At 43.8% G+C, this 24,262-nt stretch overlaps 1 non-coding gene across 1 annotated transcript; it reads right to left on the bottom strand.

The window, feature by feature from the left end:
• Positions 1-16,297: 16,297 nt before the first annotated feature.
• trnas-acu (transfer RNA serine (anticodon ACU)) lies at positions 16,298-16,379 on the bottom strand. The gene has a single exon. It is a non-coding gene; the product is annotated as a tRNA-Ser (tRNA).
• Between the last annotated feature and the right edge of the window lie 7,883 nt (positions 16,380-24,262).

Raw genomic sequence — 24,262 nt, 5'->3', positions numbered from 1 at the left:
GTTACTCCGTGTAATCTTCCACAGAGCTATTATTTCGGGGGAAAAGCTTATAGAAACTGGCTACAAAAACACTTTGACAACAATAACATGTTCTTGAGACATTTTTTGATTATAAACCCAACTCATTGTTCTGTGAATCCGACATCGTTTGCAAGGCACAAATGAGACGTGGAATATAACTCTCTCCATTGAAGTGTAACTTCAATAACACTTCAGGAACTGGACACCGTCCACGACAATGCAGTCACTTGAGTGTACCCTCTTCAACACCTGCAATATTCATTCCCTTCACCGCTAAGGCACAATTGCAGCAGAGTGCACCAACTATAAAATGCACTGGAGTAGGTCATTCGGGCATTTTTGACAACCTTCAAAGCTCAACAGCTGTACTGACTATAAGGACAAGGTTGGAAGGTACAACGAAATGCCACCATTTTCAAGATCCCCTCCAAGGCCCATAGTACCCTGACTTGGAAAGGAATCAGTGAGAAACTCATTGGTGAAATGGTCTTGATGGGCAAAGTCGCATACTTCAGCCTTTCATCTTTTATCTGACAATTTTAAGAAAAATGTTGATTTATGCCGTGACCAGACTTGTGCTCAGTCCTTTCGCTGTTCCCTAAACTGGTGGTTGCTAAAGTTCTACTATCATCCACAGCCTGTGGTCAACAATAGAAAATATCCGAAAACCCTCTCAATCAACTGACTCCCCTCAATTAGATTGATGTTGGAGAAGCACAGCAGGTCCGGCAGCATCTGAGGAGCAGGAATGAATGGACGTTTCTGGCAAAAGCCCTCCATCAGGAATGAGACTGGGAGCACATGGTATCGAGAGATAAATGGGAAGGGGATGGGGCTTGGGAGAAGGTAGCTGAGAGTGCTGAAAGTGGATGCACGCGGGGGTGAACATGATATGTCAGAGAAGTAGGTGGAGAGGATAGATGGGAATGAAGATGCACAGGTGGGACAGGTCAGGCGGATGGTGTTGAGCTGGAAGATCGGAACTGGGGTAAGGTAGGGGGAGGGGAAATGAGGCAAAGGGTGAAGTCCTAATTGATGCCATGGGGTTGAAGGGTCCCAAGGCGGATGATGAGGCTTTCTTCCTCCAGGCATCGGGTCGTGAGGCAGTGGCGATAGAGGAGGCCCAGGACCTGCATGCCCTCGGGAGAGTGGGAGGGGGAGTTGAAACGTTTAGCCATGGGGCACAGGGGTGGATTCTTTCGGGTATCCTGGAGATATTCTCTGAAATGTTTTGTGAGAACCCATCTCCTCTCTCCAACTTAGAGGAGACCGCATCGGCAGGAACGTATACAAGAAATGGCATGTGTGGAAGTGCAGGAGAAACTTTGATGGATGTGGAAGCCTCTATTAGAGCCTTGGACAGAGGTGAGGAGGTAGATGTGGGTGCAGGTTTTGCAATTCCTGCAGTGACAGGGAAATTTATATTTCCATCCCCACCCCTATTCACTTTTCACAAAGACTGTTTCCTCCACGACTACCTAGTCAAGACCACGCCCTCCAATAACCCACCCTCCCCTCACGGCACCTTCCCCTGCCACCACAGGAATTGCAAAATCTGCACCCACATCTACCGTCTCACATCCTTTCAAGGCTCCAATGAGCCTTCCACATCCAGGAAATGTGCATGTGCACTTCCACACATGTCGTTTATTGCATCTGTTGCTCGCGATGTGGTCTCATCTACATTGGGGCCAACAGACACATTCTCGGAGAGCGCTTCAGAGAACATTTCCAGGGAACTCGCAACATTCAACTCCAACACCCCATGACCAAAAACATCAATTACCACTTCCCCCGACTCTCCCAAGGACATGCAGTTCCTGGGTCTCCTCCACCGCCATTCCCTCACCACCAGACGCCAGATCTTCCACCTCGGGACCCTCAACCCCAGGGCATCAACGTGGTCTTCACCAGTTTCCTCATCTCCCCACGGCCACCTTATCCGAGTTCCAAATTTCTAACTTGGCACCATCCTACTGACCTGTCCCACTTGTCTATCTTCCTTTCCATCTATCCGTTCCACCCTCTTCTCCGACCAATCTCCTTTAACCCCATCTCTATCCACCTCTTGCACTCTCAGCTAAATTCTTCCCAGACCCAGTCCTCCCGTTTATCGCTCCACCCTCGAGGCTCCCAGCTTTATTCCTGATGAAGGGCGTTTGCCCGAAACGTTATTTCTTTCTGCAACTCGATGCTGCCTGACCTGTTGTGCTTCTTCAGCACCACTCTAATCTTGATTCTGATTTCCAGCAGCTGCAAAACGCACTTCCGCCCATCTGATTCCCCTGTCCATTGATCTTGAATAGGCCGTTGCTAAAGTTCCAGCATCGTTTCCCTGCTTTTATATTCCCACCTCCGGTCAAGAACATCGAGACCACTTGATCCCTTGTCCAATCACCTTGAAACATTCGTGAATGTCTACTCTAATTTCTCTTTTATTACTTTAAACCACTCAGTATTCACACTTTTCTCATTGTGCGTCCTCAAATTCATTATCACCCACTTCACTGGATTGAATTCCTTTCAGCGCATTTTCTTGCCAATTGTTTCCAATCTCCCTGCAGTCTATGGCTTTCTTCCTCATGGTTAACGACATCACTAATTGTAACCTGATTTGCAAACAGCTAAATGATGGCCACGACAAATAATTAAAAATCGTTGACCTGTATGAGAAAACAATAGAACTCAAAGAAGCCATGGTTCGTCAGCTTGCAAAGGACAGCAGAATTGGAGACTGTAAAGAAGGTGATCTAAGGTTCCAGAAGGATCTTAATCCATTGCGTCTTTGGGCTGAAAAATGTCACATGAAGTTCAATCTGATAAATGGAAGGTATTGCATTTTGCTACATCAAATATTAGTAGTGCTTATACAATTAATGACCGGCATTGCATCGTGTTGTGGAACACGGAGGCCAGGAATGCAAGTACATAATTCATTTTAATTTGCTTCATATATAGACAGAATGGTTTAAAAAATGTCATCTTGCCTTCGTTGCTCTGTCCTTTGAGCGTAGGAGTTGGTACGTTATGTTGAAGTTGAATAGGATATTGGGTGATGCCTCTTCTGGAATACTGTGTCCAGTTCTTGTCACCAAGTAATAGCAAGGAAATTATTCAGATGGAGTAGGTTTAGAACAGGTATACCAGCGTATGGTGAGTGGGGAAGGTTTGTGTTATCACGAAAGGCTGGACAGACTGAGAATATTTTCACTCGAGCACTGGAGTTTGAAAGGCAACCTGATAGAAATTTATAAATTATTGAGAGTTCGGCTCGAGTTAACTGTAACTGTCTTTTCTCCAAGGAGGGGGACTTCAAGACGAGAGGGCAAATGTTTAAAGTGAAAAGAGGGATTTAAAATAAGACATGAGAGGCATTTTTTTTAACAGAGGATGGTTTATGTGTGCAATTCACTTCCTGACGCAGTGATGAATGAAAGTACATTTACAATATTTACAGGATATTTGGATCGATAAATGAATTGGAAAGTATCAGTGGGATTAACAAAAGCTATTCATTCATGCCTAGTACATAATTTATTGCACAGAGGGAAGTTCAGAATCAACCACGATATTATGGATCTGGAATCACATACCAGCCAGACCAGATAAGTATGGCAGTTTCCTTCCCTATCAGGCATTAGTGAATCAGATCTACAACAACTGATTCAACATCATCATTAGACTCTAGGTATTTGTTGAAATAAAATTCCAGCATCTGCCATGCCAGGGTTTGAACCCGTGTCCACAGAATTATATCTGGACATTCATATTAACAATGCAGTAATAATATCACAAGGGCATTATTAACCCTAAGCAGTTACAAGAGCCATCAGATGCGACTCATTTAGTTTGGCATTATGTTCAGTATGAGCTTGTAGGAGTGAAAGGCCTGTTTTCATGCTGTGTGAGTCTATGACTTTGACGCTATGAAACTGGCAGCTGGTTGGGATTAACAGCAGCGTTGACAGTTTAATTGATCTCCTTCTGGGATATGTAATCTTGCTGGTAAATCTCGAGGTTCTTCTGCTCATTGAGCCCTTCCCATACACGGGAATGTTGAATATTCTGTCCCTAGTTTGACTGAGTAGATGAGTTTCCACTTCAGCAGGTAATTGAATCCCGCATTGCCCTGGTTTCTCTGTGATATCGGTGTCTTTGTATCTACCCAGGATGAACGATTGGTTGAAATCTTATTAGCGCAGACGTAAGTCCCGTTGTCCATGTTGTGAATGTGTTTTTATTCTTCCTGATACACCCACAGGGTGTGGACGTCGCTGGTCAGGACAGCATTTGTTGTTCATCCTGATTCGCTGCTGCCTCGCTGCTCGAGAGACATGGATTCGATCCCAGTCTCGTGTGACTGTGTGCAGTTTGCACATTCTCTCTTTGCTTGTGTGAGTTTCCTCCCACAGTCTGTAGGTGTGAAGGTTACTGGGATCAGTCATGGGAAATGAAGGGGAATGGAATCGGTATGGAGTGTGTGTCTGATAGGATGTGCTTCAGAGGGATAGTGTCGACTGCAAGGGCTGAATGGCCTGCTTTCCCACACGGTTTTCATTCTCGGATTAAGGGTCAGCTATTTTGTTCAGGTCCTGGAGACACAAGTAGGCAGGATTGGGTAAAGATGGTAGCATCCCCTGTATAAGCGACATGTATAAATGGGATTGCAGGAAATTAAAGGCATGTTCTCTGTTCGTGAGATCAGGCTTTCATTCCAGGTTTTATTCATCGAACTTTAACATTACCAGTTCCGTGTGTGAGTCCCCAAGGATGAGTAGTTTATTATATAACCACAACACCACCTTCTCCAGGTTGCAGTATTTATTGGGAACAAGAAGCTGATTCTGAGTTGATGCGAACAAAAGCAGATGCCAATTTCAAAACCACTGACCCAAACAGGAAAATGAAATTTCGAACCTTGTCACCCCAAAGTTAAAGTCTCCACACGCTTTAGATGCGCCAATCGGCTGTCTCAGCAACATGTACTGTTTATGGTCATAATATTAGAAATGGGGGCAAGTATTTCCTTCTGCCCCGCTTTTGACCAGGAGCTGTCCCAACCTTGGAAATACATGTGCCTCTCTCCTGTCATTCCATCCCAGTTTCCAATTGGATCTTCGTGCATGCTTCACACAGTTTCTCTGATTCCGGGTCTGGAACTGGAATGATGTGTGATTGCATGCAGCAATTGGTCCTGCCTTGTGTGAGCAAAGTGATGAAGTAGCCGATATTCAAATATAATGCTATTGAAGCATACGTTTCAACAAAATTCTGCACTCTGCCAAGAGTTGGAGAGTTTCGTTAATCCCATTCTCCTGTCCTCTCATTCATGGAATCTCCACAGTCTCTGGGGACGCTAAAGTTAAAGATTCGGTTCATTCTGCGTTCCCACATGCCTGTCGCTAAGTCCTGATATTGTACATTCTTCCTGACATTTCCTCTGCTACCATACTGGTTGCAGTTTATAAGTGTGGTCTGTGGAATGCTATAACCGTTTAGTAGTTCGCATTCTGCATTGTGATTGCAGCGACCTCAGCTCGAATCCACAGCATGGCGGTCAGTTCTCTCAAAGTTTTACTTTTGGTGTAACACGGTCAGAAATTAATCGTTTTTACAAGACAATATTCTCCGAGGTGATGATCTGTTTTCCATCGAATTTTGCTCTCTGATATTTCTGCGTTTCATGTATCAGGATTTAAACCCAAAAGTTCTCGAAGATGTCTCTCCCTCGCACTCTCCCTAACTCTCTTTTCCGTCCCTCATCCCATTTGACTGAGGCATTGCACAATCTAACATACACTTTCACGTTGATACCATCCAGTCTGTGCCGTTTCTCTCACTGTTGCCCCAATCTCTTCATTGGCACCTTCAAATCATTCGATCCGTTTGGATATCGTGGCTGTGAGATCAATTCTCTTTTAGCAGCTTTTACTGACATGGACAAGAGATTATTGGAGTGTGAGGCTCAATAAAAGGGCATAAGGAATAATTGGGGAAAAGAGACTCTATTGGAAAAGATCCCCCATGAGGGCTTTCTGCGATAGCCTTGTGGTATTATCGCTGGATTGTTAACACAGCAAAGCCAGGAAATATTCTGGGCAGAAGGGTTGGATTCTCACCACACCACGATGATGATAGTATGTGAATGCAATAAATGCCTAGAATTAAGAATACGTTGTCTGAAAAACCCATGTGTTTCACTGACGTCCTTGAGGGAAGGAAACTACCGTCCTTAACTGGTCTGGCGTCCACGTGACTCCAAACCGGAAGGCAATAAGTGCTGCAGAGCCACCCCCGATGCTGTTAAAGAATAGAAATATGTTCATTCGGCTCAGTGCTAGAATTGTCCAGGGATGAGATCGCACTGGGAGAGTTGCAGGAGAGATTCACTCGGATAGTGTCGTAACTGAAATTGTACATTGAAAAATACCTTGATTGTTTGCTAAGTCTCCGATCTGTTAGAATGACCATGTGAGCTTCACTTCTTTCATATGTAAAGTACAAAACATTTTTATTTTAATGTTTCATTCTCAGGTGAAGTTTAACAACTGGTGTCTGCCCCCATGTGCTGCTGTCTGCTCCATAATGTTTAGAATGATTCTAATTTATAAAAATGAGTTACCAGAGACTTACATGGATTCATGCAGTTTTTGAGCAAAGTACAATGTAACTCTGCAAGTACAAATTCACCCCACAGACGTATGTGTGTGTGTGTGTGTGTGTGTGTGTGCACGCGCGCGTGCGCACTCGTGTGTAGGAGGGTCTCTGTTTGTAGATAGGGCAATGCGATCACCTGTACTGTGACATGAACCCAATGACCATGGGTACCGAATTTAGCTATCAGTCTCTGCGGGGGCACTTTTAGCTGCTGCCTGTTCCGAAGACCGCCTTGGAGAATTGTCACCCAAAGATCCGAGGTCGAATGTCCTGGATCAATGAAGTGTTCTCCAACTGGGAAGGGGAACACCTGTCTGTTGATTGATGTGCAGCGCCCGTTCCATTGCTGTCACCTCTGCTCAGCTTCACCAATGTACCATGTCTTAAGGCATCCTTGTCTGCAGCATGTTGTTTTTTTTAGATGAGCGTCAGTCTAAATATTATGGCATGGACTAGCACCTTCAACATATTATCTGTGCTGACACTAACTGGTAAAGTCCACCTGAGAATATAACTGTTAAAAGAACGTTTTTCGATTTACATAAGAAAGAAATGAACCGAACATAGTCATTCTAACATATGGAAGACTTAACAAGCAATCAAGGTATTTTTCCAATGTCTAATTTCAGTGACATGACACTGTAACCTTTCGCTATAAATTCTGTACCTTACCGCTGTGTACTCCACAGCCACCTGATGAAGGAGCAGCTCTCCAAATGCTATTGCTTTCATTAAACCTTTTGGACTATGACCTGGTGTTGTGCAATTTTTAACTTCGTATAAGAATGCGGATCTCACAATTAAAATAGAGACGAAGAAGCATTTATTCTCTCAGACAGTTCTGTATCAGTGGACTTTCTTGTAGCAGAAAGCTCTGAGGAAGTGTCATTAGGTGTAATGAGGCTGAGATCGGTAGATCTTCAAACAGCAAAGACATTAAGCGTTATGGCGAAAGGCAAGAAAGTGCAGTTCAAGGTTATCAGATCATATATGAAACCGTTCAATAGCGGAACAGACTTGGTGGTCTGAATGGTGACTATGTGTTCCTAAAATTGTGGGCCTTAATATGAAGCTGCAAAACCGACCTGAGTAAAACTTGCCAAATTTAAAATAGCGTGGTCCCCCGGAGCACTGATCCGAGGTGCAATGTGCAAAGAACAACACACAAAGGGCAGACAATATTGGGTCATTGATCCGTAGTGATCAGTATACCAAGGTAAAAAGGAAAAACGATATTCAGTATCTACATTGAACCCTGCTCCACGAGGCATGTAGTTAACTCTCACAAACCACTATTCCCCTTCCGTTTTCCTGACGACCCCTCCGTTCTTGTTTTAAACTGATTGAACGTCAAGCAATTGCAGATGGCATTGCTGATGTGGAACTGGAGCATATAGAACATAGAACATTACAGCGCAGTACAGGCCCTTCGGCCATCGATGTTGCGCAGCCCTGTCATACTAATCTGAAGCCCATCCCATCCACACTATTCCATATACGTCCATATGCCTCTCCAATGACGACTTAAATGCACTTAATTTTGGCGAATCTACCACCGTTACAGGCAAAGCATTCCATGCCCTAACTACTCTCTGAGTAAAGGAACTACCTCTGACATCCGTCTTATACCTTTCTCCCCTCACTTTAAAGTTGTGACCCTCTTGTTTGCCATCCCCATACTTGGAAAAAGACTCTCCCTGTCCACCCTATCTAAACCTCTGATTATCTTGTATGTCTCTATTAAGTCACCTCTCAGTCTTCTCTCCAACGAGGACAGCCTAAAGGCCCTCAGTCTTTCCTCATAATACATTCCTTCCATACCAGGCAACATGCTAGAAAATCCCCTCTTCACTCTTTCCAACGCGTCAACATCGTTCTTATAATGCAGGACCAGAACTGTTGACAATACTTCAAATGTGGCCGTACCAGATCTTTGTACAGCTGTAGCATAACCGTCTGATTCCAGAACTCAATCCCTCTATTAATAAAGACCAAAACACTGTTTTCCTTCTTAACAAACCTGTCAATCTGGGTGGCAACTTTCAGGGATCTGTGTACATGGACACCGAGATCTCTCTGCTCATCTGCACTCCCAAGAATCTTACCATTAGCCCAGTACTTTGCATTCCGATTACTCCGTCCAAAGTGTATCACCTCACACTTGTCCACATTAAACTCAATTTGCCACCTCTCAGCCCAGCTCTGCATCCTATCTATGTCTCTCTGCAACCTACTACATCATTCGTCACTATCCACAACTCCACCGACCATAGTGTTGCCCGCAAATTTACTAACCCACCCTTCTAAGCCCTCCTCCAGGTCATTTATAAAAATAACGAATAGCCCTGGACCCAACATCGACCCTTGCGGAATTCCGCTAGTAATTGGACACCAAGATGAACATGTTGCATCAACTGCAACACTCTGTTTTCTTTGAGCGAGCCAATTACTGATTCAAACTGCTATGTCTCCCACAATCCCGTTCCTCCACATTTTGTATAATAGCCTACTGTGGGAACCTTATCGAACACCTTGCTGAAATCCATATACACAACATCAACCTGCTTACTCTCATCTACCTGTTTGGTCACTTTGTCAAAAAACTCATAAGATTCGTTCGGCATGACCGACTCTTTACAAAACCATGCTGACTGTCCCTGACCAGAATATTCTTTTCTAGATGATTATAAATCCTATCTCTTATAATCTTTTCCAACACTTTACCAACAACTGAAGTGAGACTCACTGGTCTGTAATTACCAGGGTTGTCTCCACTACCCTTCTTGAACAAGGGAACCACATTTGCAATCCTCCAGTCCTCAGGTACTATTCCTGTAGATAATGATGGTTTCTAGATCAATGGCACAGGCTCGGCAATCTCTTCATTTGCTTCACAGAGGATTCTCGGATTGATCCCATCTGGCCCAGAGGACTTGTCTATTTTCACACTCTACAGTATTTCTAATACCTCTTCCTTGTGAACCTCAATCTCTTCGAGTCGAGATGCAAGTATCTCTGTATCCTCCTCGCCAACATTTTCATTTTATATAGTGAACACTGTCGAAAAATATTTATTTAGTGTTTCCCATGTCTCCTCTGACTCCACACACAACTTCCCACTATTATTCTTGATTGGCCCTAATTTAACTCTCGTCATTCTTTTATTCCTGACATACCTATGCAAAGCCTTAGGGTTAACCCTGATCCTATCCGCCAACAACTTCTAATGTCTCCTCCTGGCTCTCATGTCTCCTCCTGGCTCTTCTGAGCTCTCTTATTAGTTCATGCAGTGAAACGATTCTGTCTGCTGCACATCATTCTGCTTCGAAATATCAGGCAGTATTTCATATTGATTACTGTACACGTTAACCTTTATCAAGCCATGACAGTGAAATCACTGAATCCTCATCACTATACTACCAGGGAAGATTTCTGTTAAAATCACCCTGGACACCAAGAAATACGCCATTCTATTCTCCCATCCTTCTGTGCGTGATCCCCTCGGCCGTATTCCGGTCTTGTTGGTTGGTTTACAATACTGAGGCTATCCAATCATCTTTGCATTTCAGTTTCTAAAGGATGAGACCTTCTCTCTGAGCTGGCACTGTGCTTGCTCAGTAGTGATAACACTGTCCTTGTAAACTAGAAAAGTGCTTGAAATAGTCCATTCCTGTTTTTCATTCCAAGAACTTGAGGCAAACCGTTTGGCAGGACAGGAAATAGCGGGCGTGGGCAGTGATCAAGTTTGGCAGCAAGAACGAGGTGAGGCAGTATAAACTACAGAGTAATGGGGAAACAATGGGCAAGGAACCCTGGGACGGGAGGGGCTGAATGCTTCCTTTCTTTACTGTAACCAGACATTGGTGTTGAACTCTGAAATGGGACAACATCAGACAAGTCGGTGAAATCTTACTTTCTGCTTGTTTTCTCCCGAGGCCTGTGTCACACTAGGGGAAATGTGTCTGCGTGCTTCAGTCTATGGGTAAAAATGGGGTTCAGTTCCCATCTCAAACTTTAATCCCACTTATTATGTTTTACGAGATTAAAACGTTCCAGAGAAATTAGCATTCAGGTGAAACGTCAGAGTTCAAAAGGTTACAGACCAACTGCTGGGAAACAAGATGAAGGGACCCGGTTCTGTGCTGTAAACACTCCATAATTCAATCATTTTTGAGGGGAAACATATCTGCAGTGACATAATTCCAAAAACTGTGTTATGAAGAAACGGTGCAACGGCTTCTGCCCTCATCCCTGGTGGTCTAGTGGTTAGTATTCAGCGATTTAACTGAGTGGCCTGGGTTTCATTACCATTCAGGAAATCAGGACTTCTTGTTCCTGATGCAGAGAGCGCAGCTCTACCAGGAATCTGTTTCATGCCTTAGATCAGTCAATACCCCAGCTCATCAAAGAAGTGAAAAGTGCCTTCCCTCTCTCTGCACAGTCAGACAGTTAATCCTTCATTCTCCTCTGATTCCACTTTCCAAAGAATTTCAAAATATTGTCAAAACTGAGTCTCAGCTATTTCTTTTCTGTCTTTTCATCCATCGGAGCTGCAGCGATTAAGTGCGTTGGTTTCTAAAAACGAAACGTCCCTATGAGCAATGTATTGGGCTATTCCAGGATTGCCTTCTCTGACGGCGCTGGGACATTACTGATGTTGTCTATGATATGGAAGTGCAAGTGTTTGAGTTGAGTAGACAAAGGTAAAAATTACACAATATCAGGGCAGAGTCCAGCAGGTTTATTTGGAAGCACTAAGTTCCAGGGAGCCGCTCCTTCATCAGGTGGTGTTTTTCTGCAGAAACTTGGTATGTGTGTCAATATGCGCGATCTTTTGGAAGATCATCTGGACTTTAACCGACCGTTCGTGGTGTCGACGGTACCCATGACGTGGAGGTGTTGGTGTTGGACTGGGGTGGATACATTTAATAATCACACAAAGCCATTTTAGATTCCAACAGTTGACAAACACCTGATGAAGAAGCAGTGCATGGAACACTGGTGCTTCCAAATACGTCTGTTCAATACAATCAGGTGCTGTGTGATTTTTACTCTGATAGCTCTTGGTAATGTTTAACTGATCGAAGACAGTGAAAGAACTTTCGTTCGTAGAGATGAAAATTTCAAATATTATCCACCTCAGCATAACAAAAGTGATGAGGTTGGATTTGTGATGAATCTCCACAATGCGCTTGCGCAATGTAAAAGTCGAACATACAACTGCCTGATCCGGAGCCAGGTATAAGAATGGTTGTACCACTGACCAGATGCACAGCTGAAAGTTTACACGCTGCAGAGCTGTGGTGTTAACAAGGTCATGAGCAATAACAGTAACAGTCACAAGGTGAACAAAGAACAAAGATAATCACCATCATTGATTCACTTCAAATTGTCCTCAAAACAACGAGCATTCTCAATCTGATCAGCCAATCAATGAGGTCACTGCCGATCTTGGAAATTGCAACTGACTTTTCTGCGTTTTCACCATAATTTGAGGTAAATTCCAGCCTAATCATAACATCGCATATTCCCATTAATTTTTATCTTTAGATAACGTTAATGACCTGTCCGAATTTGCAGGAAATGAGTGAAAACGTCCTTCCGATGACATAATCCAGTGCAGAGTTGGCCAGAAATGAAAAGACAAAGACATGAAACATCACTCCCATTTTTCTCTGTACCAATGCGTTTTCCTGAGTTGAATATTTGCAGGACTTGTCTTTACTATCTAAAGAATTATTTATTTTCCCGGGAAAGATTCTTCATAAATCAATTAACATCTGAGGTGTTGAAACATATTTTACTTTAGATTAAAATAGTTGAATATCCTTTTCCCCCAACCTAATGTCCCAATCCTTCCTCCTCTTCCATGTAAATACAAGCTGCTCCAGGTGATGTTGGAGCTCCCAACCTGACGTTCCAATGCTCCTTGCTGCTCCATGTCAATAGAAGCTGCTCTTCTTGAGGTTGGAGCTCCCAGTTTGATGTCCCAATGCTCCCTGTTCCATGTCACTACCAGTGATGCAGTTGAGGTTAGACCTACCACTCTGATGTCCCAATGCTCCCAGCTGTTAAATGTCACTAAAAGCTGGTCCTTGTGAGGTTGGAGCTCCCAGTCTGATGTCCCAATGTTCCCTCCTCCATGTCAAGAGAAGCAGTCCAGTTGAGGTTGGATGTATCACTCTGCTGTCCCAAAGCTCCCTGCTGCTACATGTCATTAAAAGCTGCTCCAGGTGAGAGTGGAACTCCCAGACGGATGTCGCAAAGCTTCTTGCGCCATGTCAACTGGAGCTGCTCCAAATGAGGTTAGATCTTGCATTCGGAGGTTCCAATGCTCCCTGTTGCTCCATGTCAACAGAAGCTGCTCCAGTTGTGTTTGGAACTCCCAGCCTGATGCCTCAATGCTCCCTGCTGCTCCATGTCAATGGAAGCTGCTCCAGGTGTGGTTCGAACTCCCAGACTGATGCCAAAATACTCCCTGGTTCACGTCAAAAGACGCTGCTCCAAATGAAGTGGGAGCTCCCATCCCTGGCAGCTCACATACGTCTATACCATCATAGAAATACTGCCCACTGAATATCCCCACCACTGGACCCATTGGTGGAATATCCACATCATGAGAACCTAAAATTATTTTTAGTCACCACCGAATCATTATTTCCAAAAGTCATTCTTTCTTAAACCTTATTTCGCATGTGCATACTGCAGTCAATCCGAAGTAAGATAATGGTGCTAATTGATGTATGCTTAATAAAAATTACATCCTATTTTTCATGTTGAGTAACTGCGAGTTAGCAAGGACAATGTTTGTATTCAAATCACACGTTTATTCCAGGTGAGAGAATGTGGTTTGCATTATTTAAAATGAACTTGTTCACTGCGTAAAATGATCAAATAGATCTCAATTTCAAAACAACATTGGAAACGTTGTCATCCATCTTGAAATGTGGTGTCTTCTTCTTTCAACCAGACGGGTATTATATCGAAAAGTCTATTACTGATATGCGTACAGACACTTTAAATCGCAAGGATTGTGAAGGTTTGTAACTCAGGTTGAGGTTTAGGGTATAGGTTTGCTTGCGGAGCTGGAGGTTTGACATCCAGATGTTTCATTACCTGGCTAGGTAACACCATCAGTGGCGACCTCCATGTGAAGCGAAGCTGTTGTCTCTTGCTTTCTATTTGTATCTTTCTCCTGGATGGGGTTCCTGCGGTTTGTGGTGATGTCATTTCCTGTTCGTTTTCTGCGGGGTTGACAGATGGCATGTAGATCTATGTGTTTGTTTATGGCGTTGTGGTTGGAGTGCCAGGCCTTTGGGAATTCTCTGGCATGTCTTTGCTTAGACTGTCCCAGGATCAAGGTTTTTCCCAAGTCGAACCGGACTACCAAAAATACATAAACCAGGAGCCCCCCCTCAGACCCATAGTCTCATTACCCGGAACACCAACTTACAGGCGGGCCAAAGAACTACACGCAAGACTGAAATACCTCATAGAAGAGTCACAGCACTCCATCCACTCCACCCAGGAATTCCTAAAAAACATCAAAAACACCAAAATAGAGGAAGAAGAAGCAATGATCTCATTCGACATAACAGCACTGTTCACCTTCATCAACATCGACCTGGCAAAGGAAACACTTACCACACTTTTAGAAGAGACCATCACAGACACCAACCACCATCAATCACATTACCAACGAAAACATCATGAAGCTAGTGGACCTGTGCCTCACCACCCACCTCACTTTCAACAACATAGTCTACAAACAAACCAACGGCACACCCATGGAATCTCCGCTGTCAGGATTCATAGCAGAGGCGGTAATGCAAAGACGAGAACAAACAGCCCTACCAACAATCAAACCAAAAATCTGGGTCCGCTACGTAGATGGCACCTTTGTCATCACAAAACAAAACAAGATAGAAGAGACATTTGACATCATCAACAACACCTTCACAGGCATAAAGTTCACCAAGGAGGAAGAAACCGACAACAAACTCACATTCCTGAACGTCACAGTAGAAAGAAAGGACAACGGAGAACTACAAACCTAAGTATACAGAAAACCGACAAACACTGACCAAATACTTAACTACACCAGCAACCATCCCAACACACACAAACTAAGCTGTATCAGAACACTATTCCAATGAGCCACCACACACTGCAACACAGACGAACTTCGGAAAACAGAGGAGAACCACCTATACAACGTATTCGAGAAGAATAGATTCTCAAAAAATACAGTTCGCAGATTCCTCAAGAACAAACCACGACAAGCAGACCAAACACAGCCAGAAACCTTAACTACCTTACCATACATCGAAGAAGTTTCAGAAATGACAGCCAGACTATTCAGACCCCTCGGAATCCTAGTTGTACACAAATCCACCAACACTCTCAAACAAAAACTAACAAACTTAAAAGACACAGTTCAACCCATGGACAAAACCAACGTCATCTACAAGGTTCCATGCAAGGATTGCCACCAACACTACGTAAGACAAACAGGAAGAAAGTTAGCCACCAGGATATACGAACACCAGCTCGCCACAAAAAGACACGACCTTCTCTCCTTCGTAGCCCTACACACTGATTAAAAATACCACTATTTCGACTGGGACAACACATCTATCCTGGAACAGGCTAAGCAAAGACATGCCAGAGAATTCCTAGAGACCTGGCACTTCAACCACAATGCCATAAACAAACACTTAGATCTAGATGCCATCTATCAACCCATCAGAAAACGAACAGGAAATGACATCACCACAAACCCCAGGAACCCCATCGAGAAGAAAAATATAAATAGAAAGCAGGAGACAACGGCTTTGCTTCAATTGGAGGTCGCCACTGATGATGATGTTACCTAGCCAAGTAATGAAACGTCTGGATATCAAAGTTACAGCTCAGCGAAGCAACCCTCCACCCTACATTTTAAATCATTTTTCATGTTTATGTTCCATGAATCTGCGGTTAATGATCCACAGTTTAGTTTCAATCCCTATAGGTAACATGCTGATTTCTCCAGTTGTTCATAGTTCAATGTGATGCATCCAGTGTGTGCATAACGAGAGGGAGCTTGCTTCCCACATCTTGTGTTTATCTGTGCCTTATGTCCAGCATTCATCAACGGCGAGAGCAAGGGGCGAGGGCGAGACCAATGTGTAAGTCTCTCCGTGCCCATGCACGGCACCCACAGCGGCAATTCTCCACTGTGCATTTACAGCCAGTTCTCAGTGCCCCTACACCCACGCCCTGCCCCTTTTGAAATATCTCCATTATTTTGTGCTGTTTCGCTGTGCTCTTCTCACCAGGATGAATTACTTCTACTCAACTTCCTCCAGATTTCATCTGACAAAACATTCATTAAGATTCCCTTTGCATAAACATGCATTTCGCAGCTCTCATACGAAAAAACGTTAACAGCAGCTTGACTTGAAAAAGAAAATCGCGCTCCTTTTCATTATCCCAAAGCAAACTAGATTTCAATGCAGTTTAGTCAAACGGCGCAAACTATCCCTTGAGATTTTGTAATAGCGACAATGCATATAAACTGACCGTTGGAGTTCCAGTTTCAATGCGACAGCTGAAAAACCGCACCATTGAAAGCCGTTGATGACAGTGGGACTCGAATCCACGCGTGCAGAGCACAATAGATTAGTAATCCATCGCCTTAACCTCTCGGCCACCACATCACAGATACTCAAAAAGCTCTGACCTTATGTATAATTGAATTTCGTAAATTATGCAGAGCAGCAGATATTTCTCCCTGGTGTTGGTGAAATGACAAATAATACAGTCCGGTTCCAAGACTATGGTCTGACCCCTGGGTTGTGGGGCAAGTGCACTCCCACTGTCACACTGGGCACACAGTGATCTGAACAAAAATGAGGAAATGACTATGTAACAAGGTCTGTTGAATTCTGTGAAATTTGAAGTCAATGGAATGAAGAACCCGAGACAGCAGGAGGTGTTCTTTCAATAAAGAGTTGGATAGAGCTCTTAAGGATAGTGGAATCAAGGGTTATGGGGATAAGGCAGGAACAGGATACAGACTGAGGATGTTCAGGGCATGACCATAATGAATGGTGGTGCTGGCTCGAAGGGCAGAATGGCCCACTCCTGCACCGACTGTCTATTGTCTATTAAATTGCCTGTGAGGAATTGTTTTCCAGACTGGAGGAGAGTGCATAGTGCTCAATGTCATTATTCCGAAGACCTAACTTCCACTCAGATGTTTTTGACACGCACTTGTGTACAGAACAGACAATTTCAAAATCCAAAATAAGGCTAAACTGACAATTGATCTCAACAATGCAAAAACCTTGATGCGTATCATTTTCCTGGGCGTGCGACACCAAGTCACTGTATGATCACAGCAACAGAGTGAGCAAGTGTCAGAAGGAAAATGAGTGCAGTGCCAGAGCGCATGCTGGGAGCAGCACGTGACACACGGGGAAGTGCATTTCCCACAACAGGAATACTTCCCAAACAGCGGAATGCGGTGGAAGAATTCAGAGGGAGTTTGCACTATGAAATTCGATGCCAGAGACACGATGGAGATCTGTCATTGAGTCTGTTCAAGATGAAGATTTTAAGATTTCTACAGATGCAAAACAAAATAAAAAGCTCATGAGTTAATGAAGGCAAAAGATGAAATTGTACATTTCATCAATCTATCCATCTTTACAATGAGTACCTCACCACTTTCCTCACTCGGGGACAGAACCACTGTTGAAGATGATAATATAATCCCCGTTTACTTGCCATGGAATCAGAGAAACTCGGTTTCCCAAACGTTAAGGTAAAACCAGGAATGTGGAGGTAAGCATTAATGTGTTGCTCCTGTGCTGAAGGTGACCAGTGCACGGTATCTCTGTTCCAGTATAGTGGGCTGTGCTGTGCCGAAGTTTTAATTTTGAGCCTCACATGGAGCAGCTTCAATTTGTCGTCGTGTTGAGGGGTACGGACAGAAGGTGATATTGAGCAAAGCCAAGTTTATGGGAAAATACCCGTGTTTGTGGATTGAGAAACAACCTTTTCTGGATAATGACTCCTTGATCAACAAACATACTGCAAGTATCTAAAACGTGAAGAGACTATGTGGAGAGAGAGCCGAAGGTGATTTTTCACCAGTTGGATAACGTTTCTCATGTGCACTACTTTAAATTCTGGGAAAATAGAAGTTGAACTGGTTATATGTTACACAGTTTTTTTACAAACTCACAAAGGTTGCTGCAATAATAAAAAAAGAAATCACATAGGACCGTTTGAATATTGTATTGAACTGAATTTTGGTGTGAGCATATTTTATCTTAACTGGCGTGCTGCAGAGAAGTACAGAGGGTTAACAATACAAAAGGACCCAGTCTTCTTGGTGGATTTCTTGGGTGGAGTTAAGAATGTACGAAATGTACATAACATCATGTGAATGTGGTCAAATCTTTAAAGTAGGTGTTGCATCTCCAAGTGACGATTCAATTCCTAGTCATTAGGATATCACTTCTGTCTGCAGTTATTTTAGGACATCAGCGCCATTTACCGAGTTTCACCTTGAATAATACGCCACACCTTACCAATCCATGAACTTGTTATACTCAGTCTTATTCAGTTGTACGTGTTCATGAAATATCTTTGTGTCTGAAGTCAACAAATTCGAAATTGTTACGCAACCATACTGACTTTCACTCAATGGTAAATTCTCTCCTTGTACGTTTTTTCGTGTATCTTTTAAACCACTCTGAAGTCAGCTTCTACGTTTTACTTCTGTAAAGTCGTTCACGATTTAAATAACTCTATTGCGTGGAAGAAACTCTCATCCAAACTTTTCTTAATCATTCCCTAATGGTTTTCAAGCTCAAACGATAGTTATTGATTCACTCGAAAGAGGGACTTTCCCCGATTTACTCATTCAAACCTCGCGTTATGTGAAAATCTCATTTGTTTACATCAAACTTGCGTGTTTTTGCTCCAGCATTTCCAAATCTCGTGAATAAACTCCGTCATTCTTTCTATCATCCCGATGAAACCGGTTGTATCTTTTCTGATATTCTTATGTCTTAGTAAACAACGTCACTTGGCTTTCTTATATCTTGCTATCCAGGAAACAGCGTCTGTGCCCTTTCTCACTTCTTTGCATGCTTTTGGTGGAGAATGAGGACAAGGATTACACACAATGTTCCCACTGAGGGTGAACTACAAATTTTACTTTTACACTATGAACTCTTTGCTTTTTAAATACGACGTCTCTATTTATAAACTCCAATAAGGTTAATTACTATCTATCCAGTTCATGAACATCGTCTCCATGGAGATGAAAATTATCCATCACTTCCTTTATTCTTCCACGGGATGTCTGAAAGGTTTGTAAGGCCAACATCTCCATATCCCCGTGTCCTGAGTCAGTCTCAGCTATTTCTAAAGGTGACTGAAGTTCAAATACTTCATAGTGTGTCTCCCGTCATTCCAGTACAGACTGGATCTGGACAGTAAATGCCATCACCAAAGGCCACAGTATATAAACCACTCTGAACCCCTCAATTAGATTCCAGGCTGTAACTCACACTGGGATATCTGTTATTCTGTATATAAACAGCTCTGAACCCCTCAATTAGATTCCAGGCTGTAACTAACCCCGGGCTATCTGTTATTCTGTATATAAACCATTCTGAAACCCTCAATTAGATTCCAGACTGTAACTCACCCTGGGCTATCTGTTATTCTGTATATAAACCACTCTGAACCCCTCAATTAGATTCCAGGCAGTTACTCACTGTGGGCTCTCTGTTATTCTGTATATAAACCACTCTGAACCCCTCAATTAGATTCCAGGCAGTTACTCACTGTGGGCTATCAGTTATTCTGTATATAAACCACTCTGAACCCCTCAATTAGATTCCAGGCTGTCACTCACTCCGGCCTAACTGTTATTCTGTATATAAACCACTCTGAACCCCTCAATTATATTCCAGGCAGTTACTCACTGTGGGCTCTCTGTTATTCTGTATATAAACCACTCTGAACCCCTCAATTAGATTCCAGGCAGTTACTCACTGTGGGCTATCAGTTATTCTGTATATAAACCACTCTGAACCCCTCAATTAGATTCCAGGCTGTCACTCACTCCGGCCTAACTGTTATTCTGTATATAAACCACTCTGAACCCCTCAATTAGATTCCAGGCTGTAACTCACTCCGGGCTATCTGTTATACTGTATATAAACCACTCTGAACCCCTCAATTAGATTCCAGGCAGTTACTCACTGTGGGCTCTCTGTTATTCTGTGACATAAACCAGAGGATTTGAGCCAAGGGGAGAGGCTGAATAAGCTGGGGCTGTTTTCCCTGGAGCTTCAGAGGCTGAGGCGTGACTTTATCGATGTTTATAAAATCAAGACGGGCATGGATAGGAGAAATAGACAAAGTCTTTTCCTCGCTGTAGGGGAGTCCAGAACTAGAGGGCAGAGGTTTAGTGTGAGAGGGGAAAGATATGGAAGAGACCTAAGGGGCAACTTGTTCACTCAGAGGGTGGTCCATGAATGCAATGAACTGTCAGAGGAAGTGGTGGAGGGAGTACAATTGCAACATTTAAAATTCAGCTCGATGGATATGTGAATGGGAAAGTTTTGGAGGGAGATGGGCCAAGTGCTTGAAAAAGAGACTAGAGTAGGTTAGGATATCTGGTCGGCATAGACGGGTTGGACCAAAGGGTCTGTTTCCATGCTGTACATCTCTAGGACTGTATGACTCCGCGATTTTGTGACTCACTACTTGTTATCTGTTATTCTGTATGTAACCCACCCTGAACACCTCGATTTGATTCCAATCTGTAACTCACTCCAGGCTATCTGTTATTCTGTATTTTAACCCCCTGAACCCCTCGATTAGATTCCAGGCTGTAACTCACTCTGGGCTATCTGATATTTTGTATATAACCCACCCTGAACACCTCGATTTGAATCCAGGCTGTAACTCACTCCAGAGTATCTGTTATTCTGTATGCAAAACACCCTGAACCCCTCGATTGGATTCCTGTCTGTATCTCATTCTGTGGCATCTGTTATTCTGTATATAAATCACTCTGAACTCCCCAATTAGGTTCCGGGCATTAGCTCACTCAGGGATATCTTTTAATCTGTATATAAACATGCCTGAACCCCTCAATTAGATTCCATGCCTTAACTCACTCCAGAGTATCTGTGTTTTGTATATTAACCACTCTGAACCCCTCGATTACATTCCAGGCTTTAACTCACTCCGGGATATTTGTTATCCTGTATATAAACTACCCTGAAACCCTCAATTAGAATCCAGGCTGTAACACATGCTGGTCTATCTGTTATTCTGTATTTAAATCACTCTGAACTCCTCAAGTAGGTTCCAGGCATTTGCTCACACATGGCTATCTGTTAATCTGTATATAAACAAGCCTGAACCCCTCAATTCGATTCCAGGCTGTAACTCACTCTGGGCTATCTGTTAATCTTTATATTAACCACCCTGAACCCATTGATTTGATTCCACTTCCTGTCATGTTAAACTCATGTTCCCAACACAATCTAATCTCAATAATGATCAATGTATCACTGGTCCTCCAATCTGCTGGCACTACCATCATGTTAACTTACTGATGTTTACGTACATGATCAGCTGTAGCATCTGAACAATACTGCTTCAGAATTTCTCATCATTTTACACAGAAACATTCAGCTTTTTCTATTCTTACTGCAAATCACCTTCCAGAATATTCTCTTGCACCTGCCAATGTTTTCAATATAATTCACAAAACACTGACAGCAAAATAGATGACATGATAGGATGTAGCAAACTGTTACACTCAGTACCTTCATGTTACAATGTAATAATATCCAGTCAGAAACATGCCCTGGGTCAGGGATAAAGCATCCCTGGGTCTGGAAGTGGGGACTGGGCAGAGAACGGGGTTTTCATCTGTCACTGAGTTAGTTTGGAAATCTGTGCTGCACATGGACATTTCTCCACATTATATTCAGTTTCTATGTGTGGGTGTGTGTGTGTGATGGAGAGAGTTTAAACTGAGTTTAACTCTGCGTCTCTGCTTAGGGATTCCCTGTCTTTCAGATATTTGACTGCAACATCATAGAAACTGTGGGTATCTGCCTGTTTCTGTCCCATCTTTCAGAACACATAGAAACCTCCACATAAAGCAGTTGAATCCTGTCTGGCTCAGCTCATTGTTGAGTTGGTCCATGGTGGGTAATTTCTCCTCTGCTTTCTCTCCTCTCGTATCCCGTTGCTCTGTCGATTAATTGCACAATACCCTCAATTTGAATGCAATTTGCAACTCACTCCAGGCTATCTGTTATTCTGTATGCAACCCACCCTGAACACCTCGATTCGATTCCAAGTTGTAACTCACTCCGGGATATCTGTTATTCTATATATAACCCACTCTGAACACCTCAATTTGATTCTAGGCTGTAACTCACTCCGGGCTGTCTGTTATTCTGTATATAAACCACCCTAAACCCCGCGATTAAATTCCAAGCTGTAACTCACTCCAGGCTATCTGTTATTCTGTTTATAAACTACCCTGAACCCCGCGATTAGATTCCAGGCTGCAACTCACTCTGGGCTATCTGTTATTCTGTATATAAATCACCCTGAACCCCGCGATTCGATTCCACGCTGCAACTCACTCCGAGCCATCTGTTATTCTGAATATGAAATATATATTCTGAATATATATTCTGTATATAAACAAGCCTTAACCCCTCAATTAGATTCCATGCCTTAACTCACACCGGGGTATTTGTTTTCTGTATATGAACCACCCCGAACCCCTCGATTACATTCCAGGCTTTAACTGACCTCGGGATTACTGTTATTCTGTCACATAAACCAGCCTGAACCCCTTGATTAGATTCCAGGCTGTAACTCACCCCGGGCTATCTGTTATTCTGTATATAAACAGGCCTGAACCCCTCAATTAGATTCCAGGCTGTAAGTCACTCTGGACTATCTGTTCTTCTGTATATAAACCACTCTGAACCCCTCAATTAGATTCCAGGCTGTAACTCAACCTGGGCTATCTGTTATTTTGTATATAAACCACTCTGAATCCCTCAATTAGAATCCAGGCTGTAACTCACCCCGGGATATCTGTTATTCTGTATGTAAACCACTCTGAACCCCTCAATTAGATTCCAGGCTGTAACTCAACCTGGGCTATCTGTTATTCTGTATATAAACCACTCTGAATCCCTCAATTAGAATCCAGGCTATAACTCACGCCGGGATCTCTGAAATTCTGTACATAAACCACTCTGAACTCCGCGATTTGATTCCAGGCTGGAACTCACTCCAGGCTATCTGTTATTCGGTATATAAACCACTCTGAACTCCGCGATTCGATTCCAGGATGTAACTTACTCCGGGCTATCTGAGAGGGACAGACACACAGAGAGAGAGAGAGAGAGAGAGACCGACAGGGAGAGTGAGAGTGAGAGAGAGAGAGAAAGAGAGAGAGAGAGAGAGAGAGAGAGAGAGAGAGAGAGAGAGAGAGAGAGAGAGAGAGAGAGGGACAGGGCGAATGAGGGGTATATGGAGAGAGAGAGGGACAGGGAGAGAGAGAGAGAGAGAGGGAGAGAGAGAGTGAGAGGGACAGGGAGAGAGAGAGAGAGTGAGATAGAGGGAGAGAGAGTGAGGGACAGGGACACAGAGAGAGAGAGGGACAGAGAGAGAGAGTGAGGGACAGGGAGAGAGAGAGGGACAGGGAGAGAGAGAGACAGTGAGGGGGAGAGAGAGAGGGACAGGGAGAGAGAGATACAGAGAGAGAGTGAGGGGGGAGGGACAGAGAGAGAGAGAGAGAGGGACAGGGAGAGAGAGAGAGGGATATGGAGAGAGAGAGGGACAGAGAGAGAGTGGGGGGAGAGGGACAGAGAGAGAGAGACAGAGAGACAGAGAGAGAGAGGGACAGTGAGAGAGAGACGGACAGGGAGGGAGAGAGAGAGAGGGACGGGGGAGAGAGAGAGAGAGACAGGGAGAGAGAGAGTGAGGGAGAGAGAGAGAGGGACAGGGAGAGAGAGAGAGGGACAGAGAGAGAGAGAGAGGGGAGAGAGAGAGAGAGAGAGGAACAGAGAGAGAGAGGGACAGGGAGAGAGAGAGATAGACAGGGGGAGAGAGAGAGAGAGAGGGACAGGGAGAGAGAGAGAGAGGGACAGGGAGAGAGTGAGAGGGACAGGGAGAGAGAGAGTGAGAAAGAGGGAGAGAGAGTGAGGGACAGGGAGAGAGAGGGACAGGGAGAGAGAGAGAGAGGGAGAGAGAGCGAGGGACAGGGAGAGAGAGAGAGAGAGTGACAGAGAGAGAGAGAGGGAGAGAGGGACAGGGAGAGAGAGAGAGAGGGACAGGGAGAGAGAGAGAGACAGGGAGAGAGAGAGGGACAGACAGAGGGGACAGGGAGAGAGAGAGTGAGATAGAGGGAGAGAGTGAGGGACAGGGAGAGAGAGGGACAGGGAGAGAGAGAGAGAGAGACAGAGAGAGAGAGAGAGGGAAAGAGAGAGAGAGAGAGCGACAGGGAGAGAGAGGGACAGAGAGAGAG

Source organism: Chiloscyllium punctatum, chromosome 21 (genome assembly GCF_047496795.1).
Source record: "Chiloscyllium punctatum isolate Juve2018m chromosome 21, sChiPun1.3, whole genome shotgun sequence".
NCBI lineage: Eukaryota > Metazoa > Chordata > Chondrichthyes > Orectolobiformes > Hemiscylliidae > Chiloscyllium > Chiloscyllium punctatum.
This window is presented reverse-complemented; position numbering and strand designations above follow the sequence as displayed.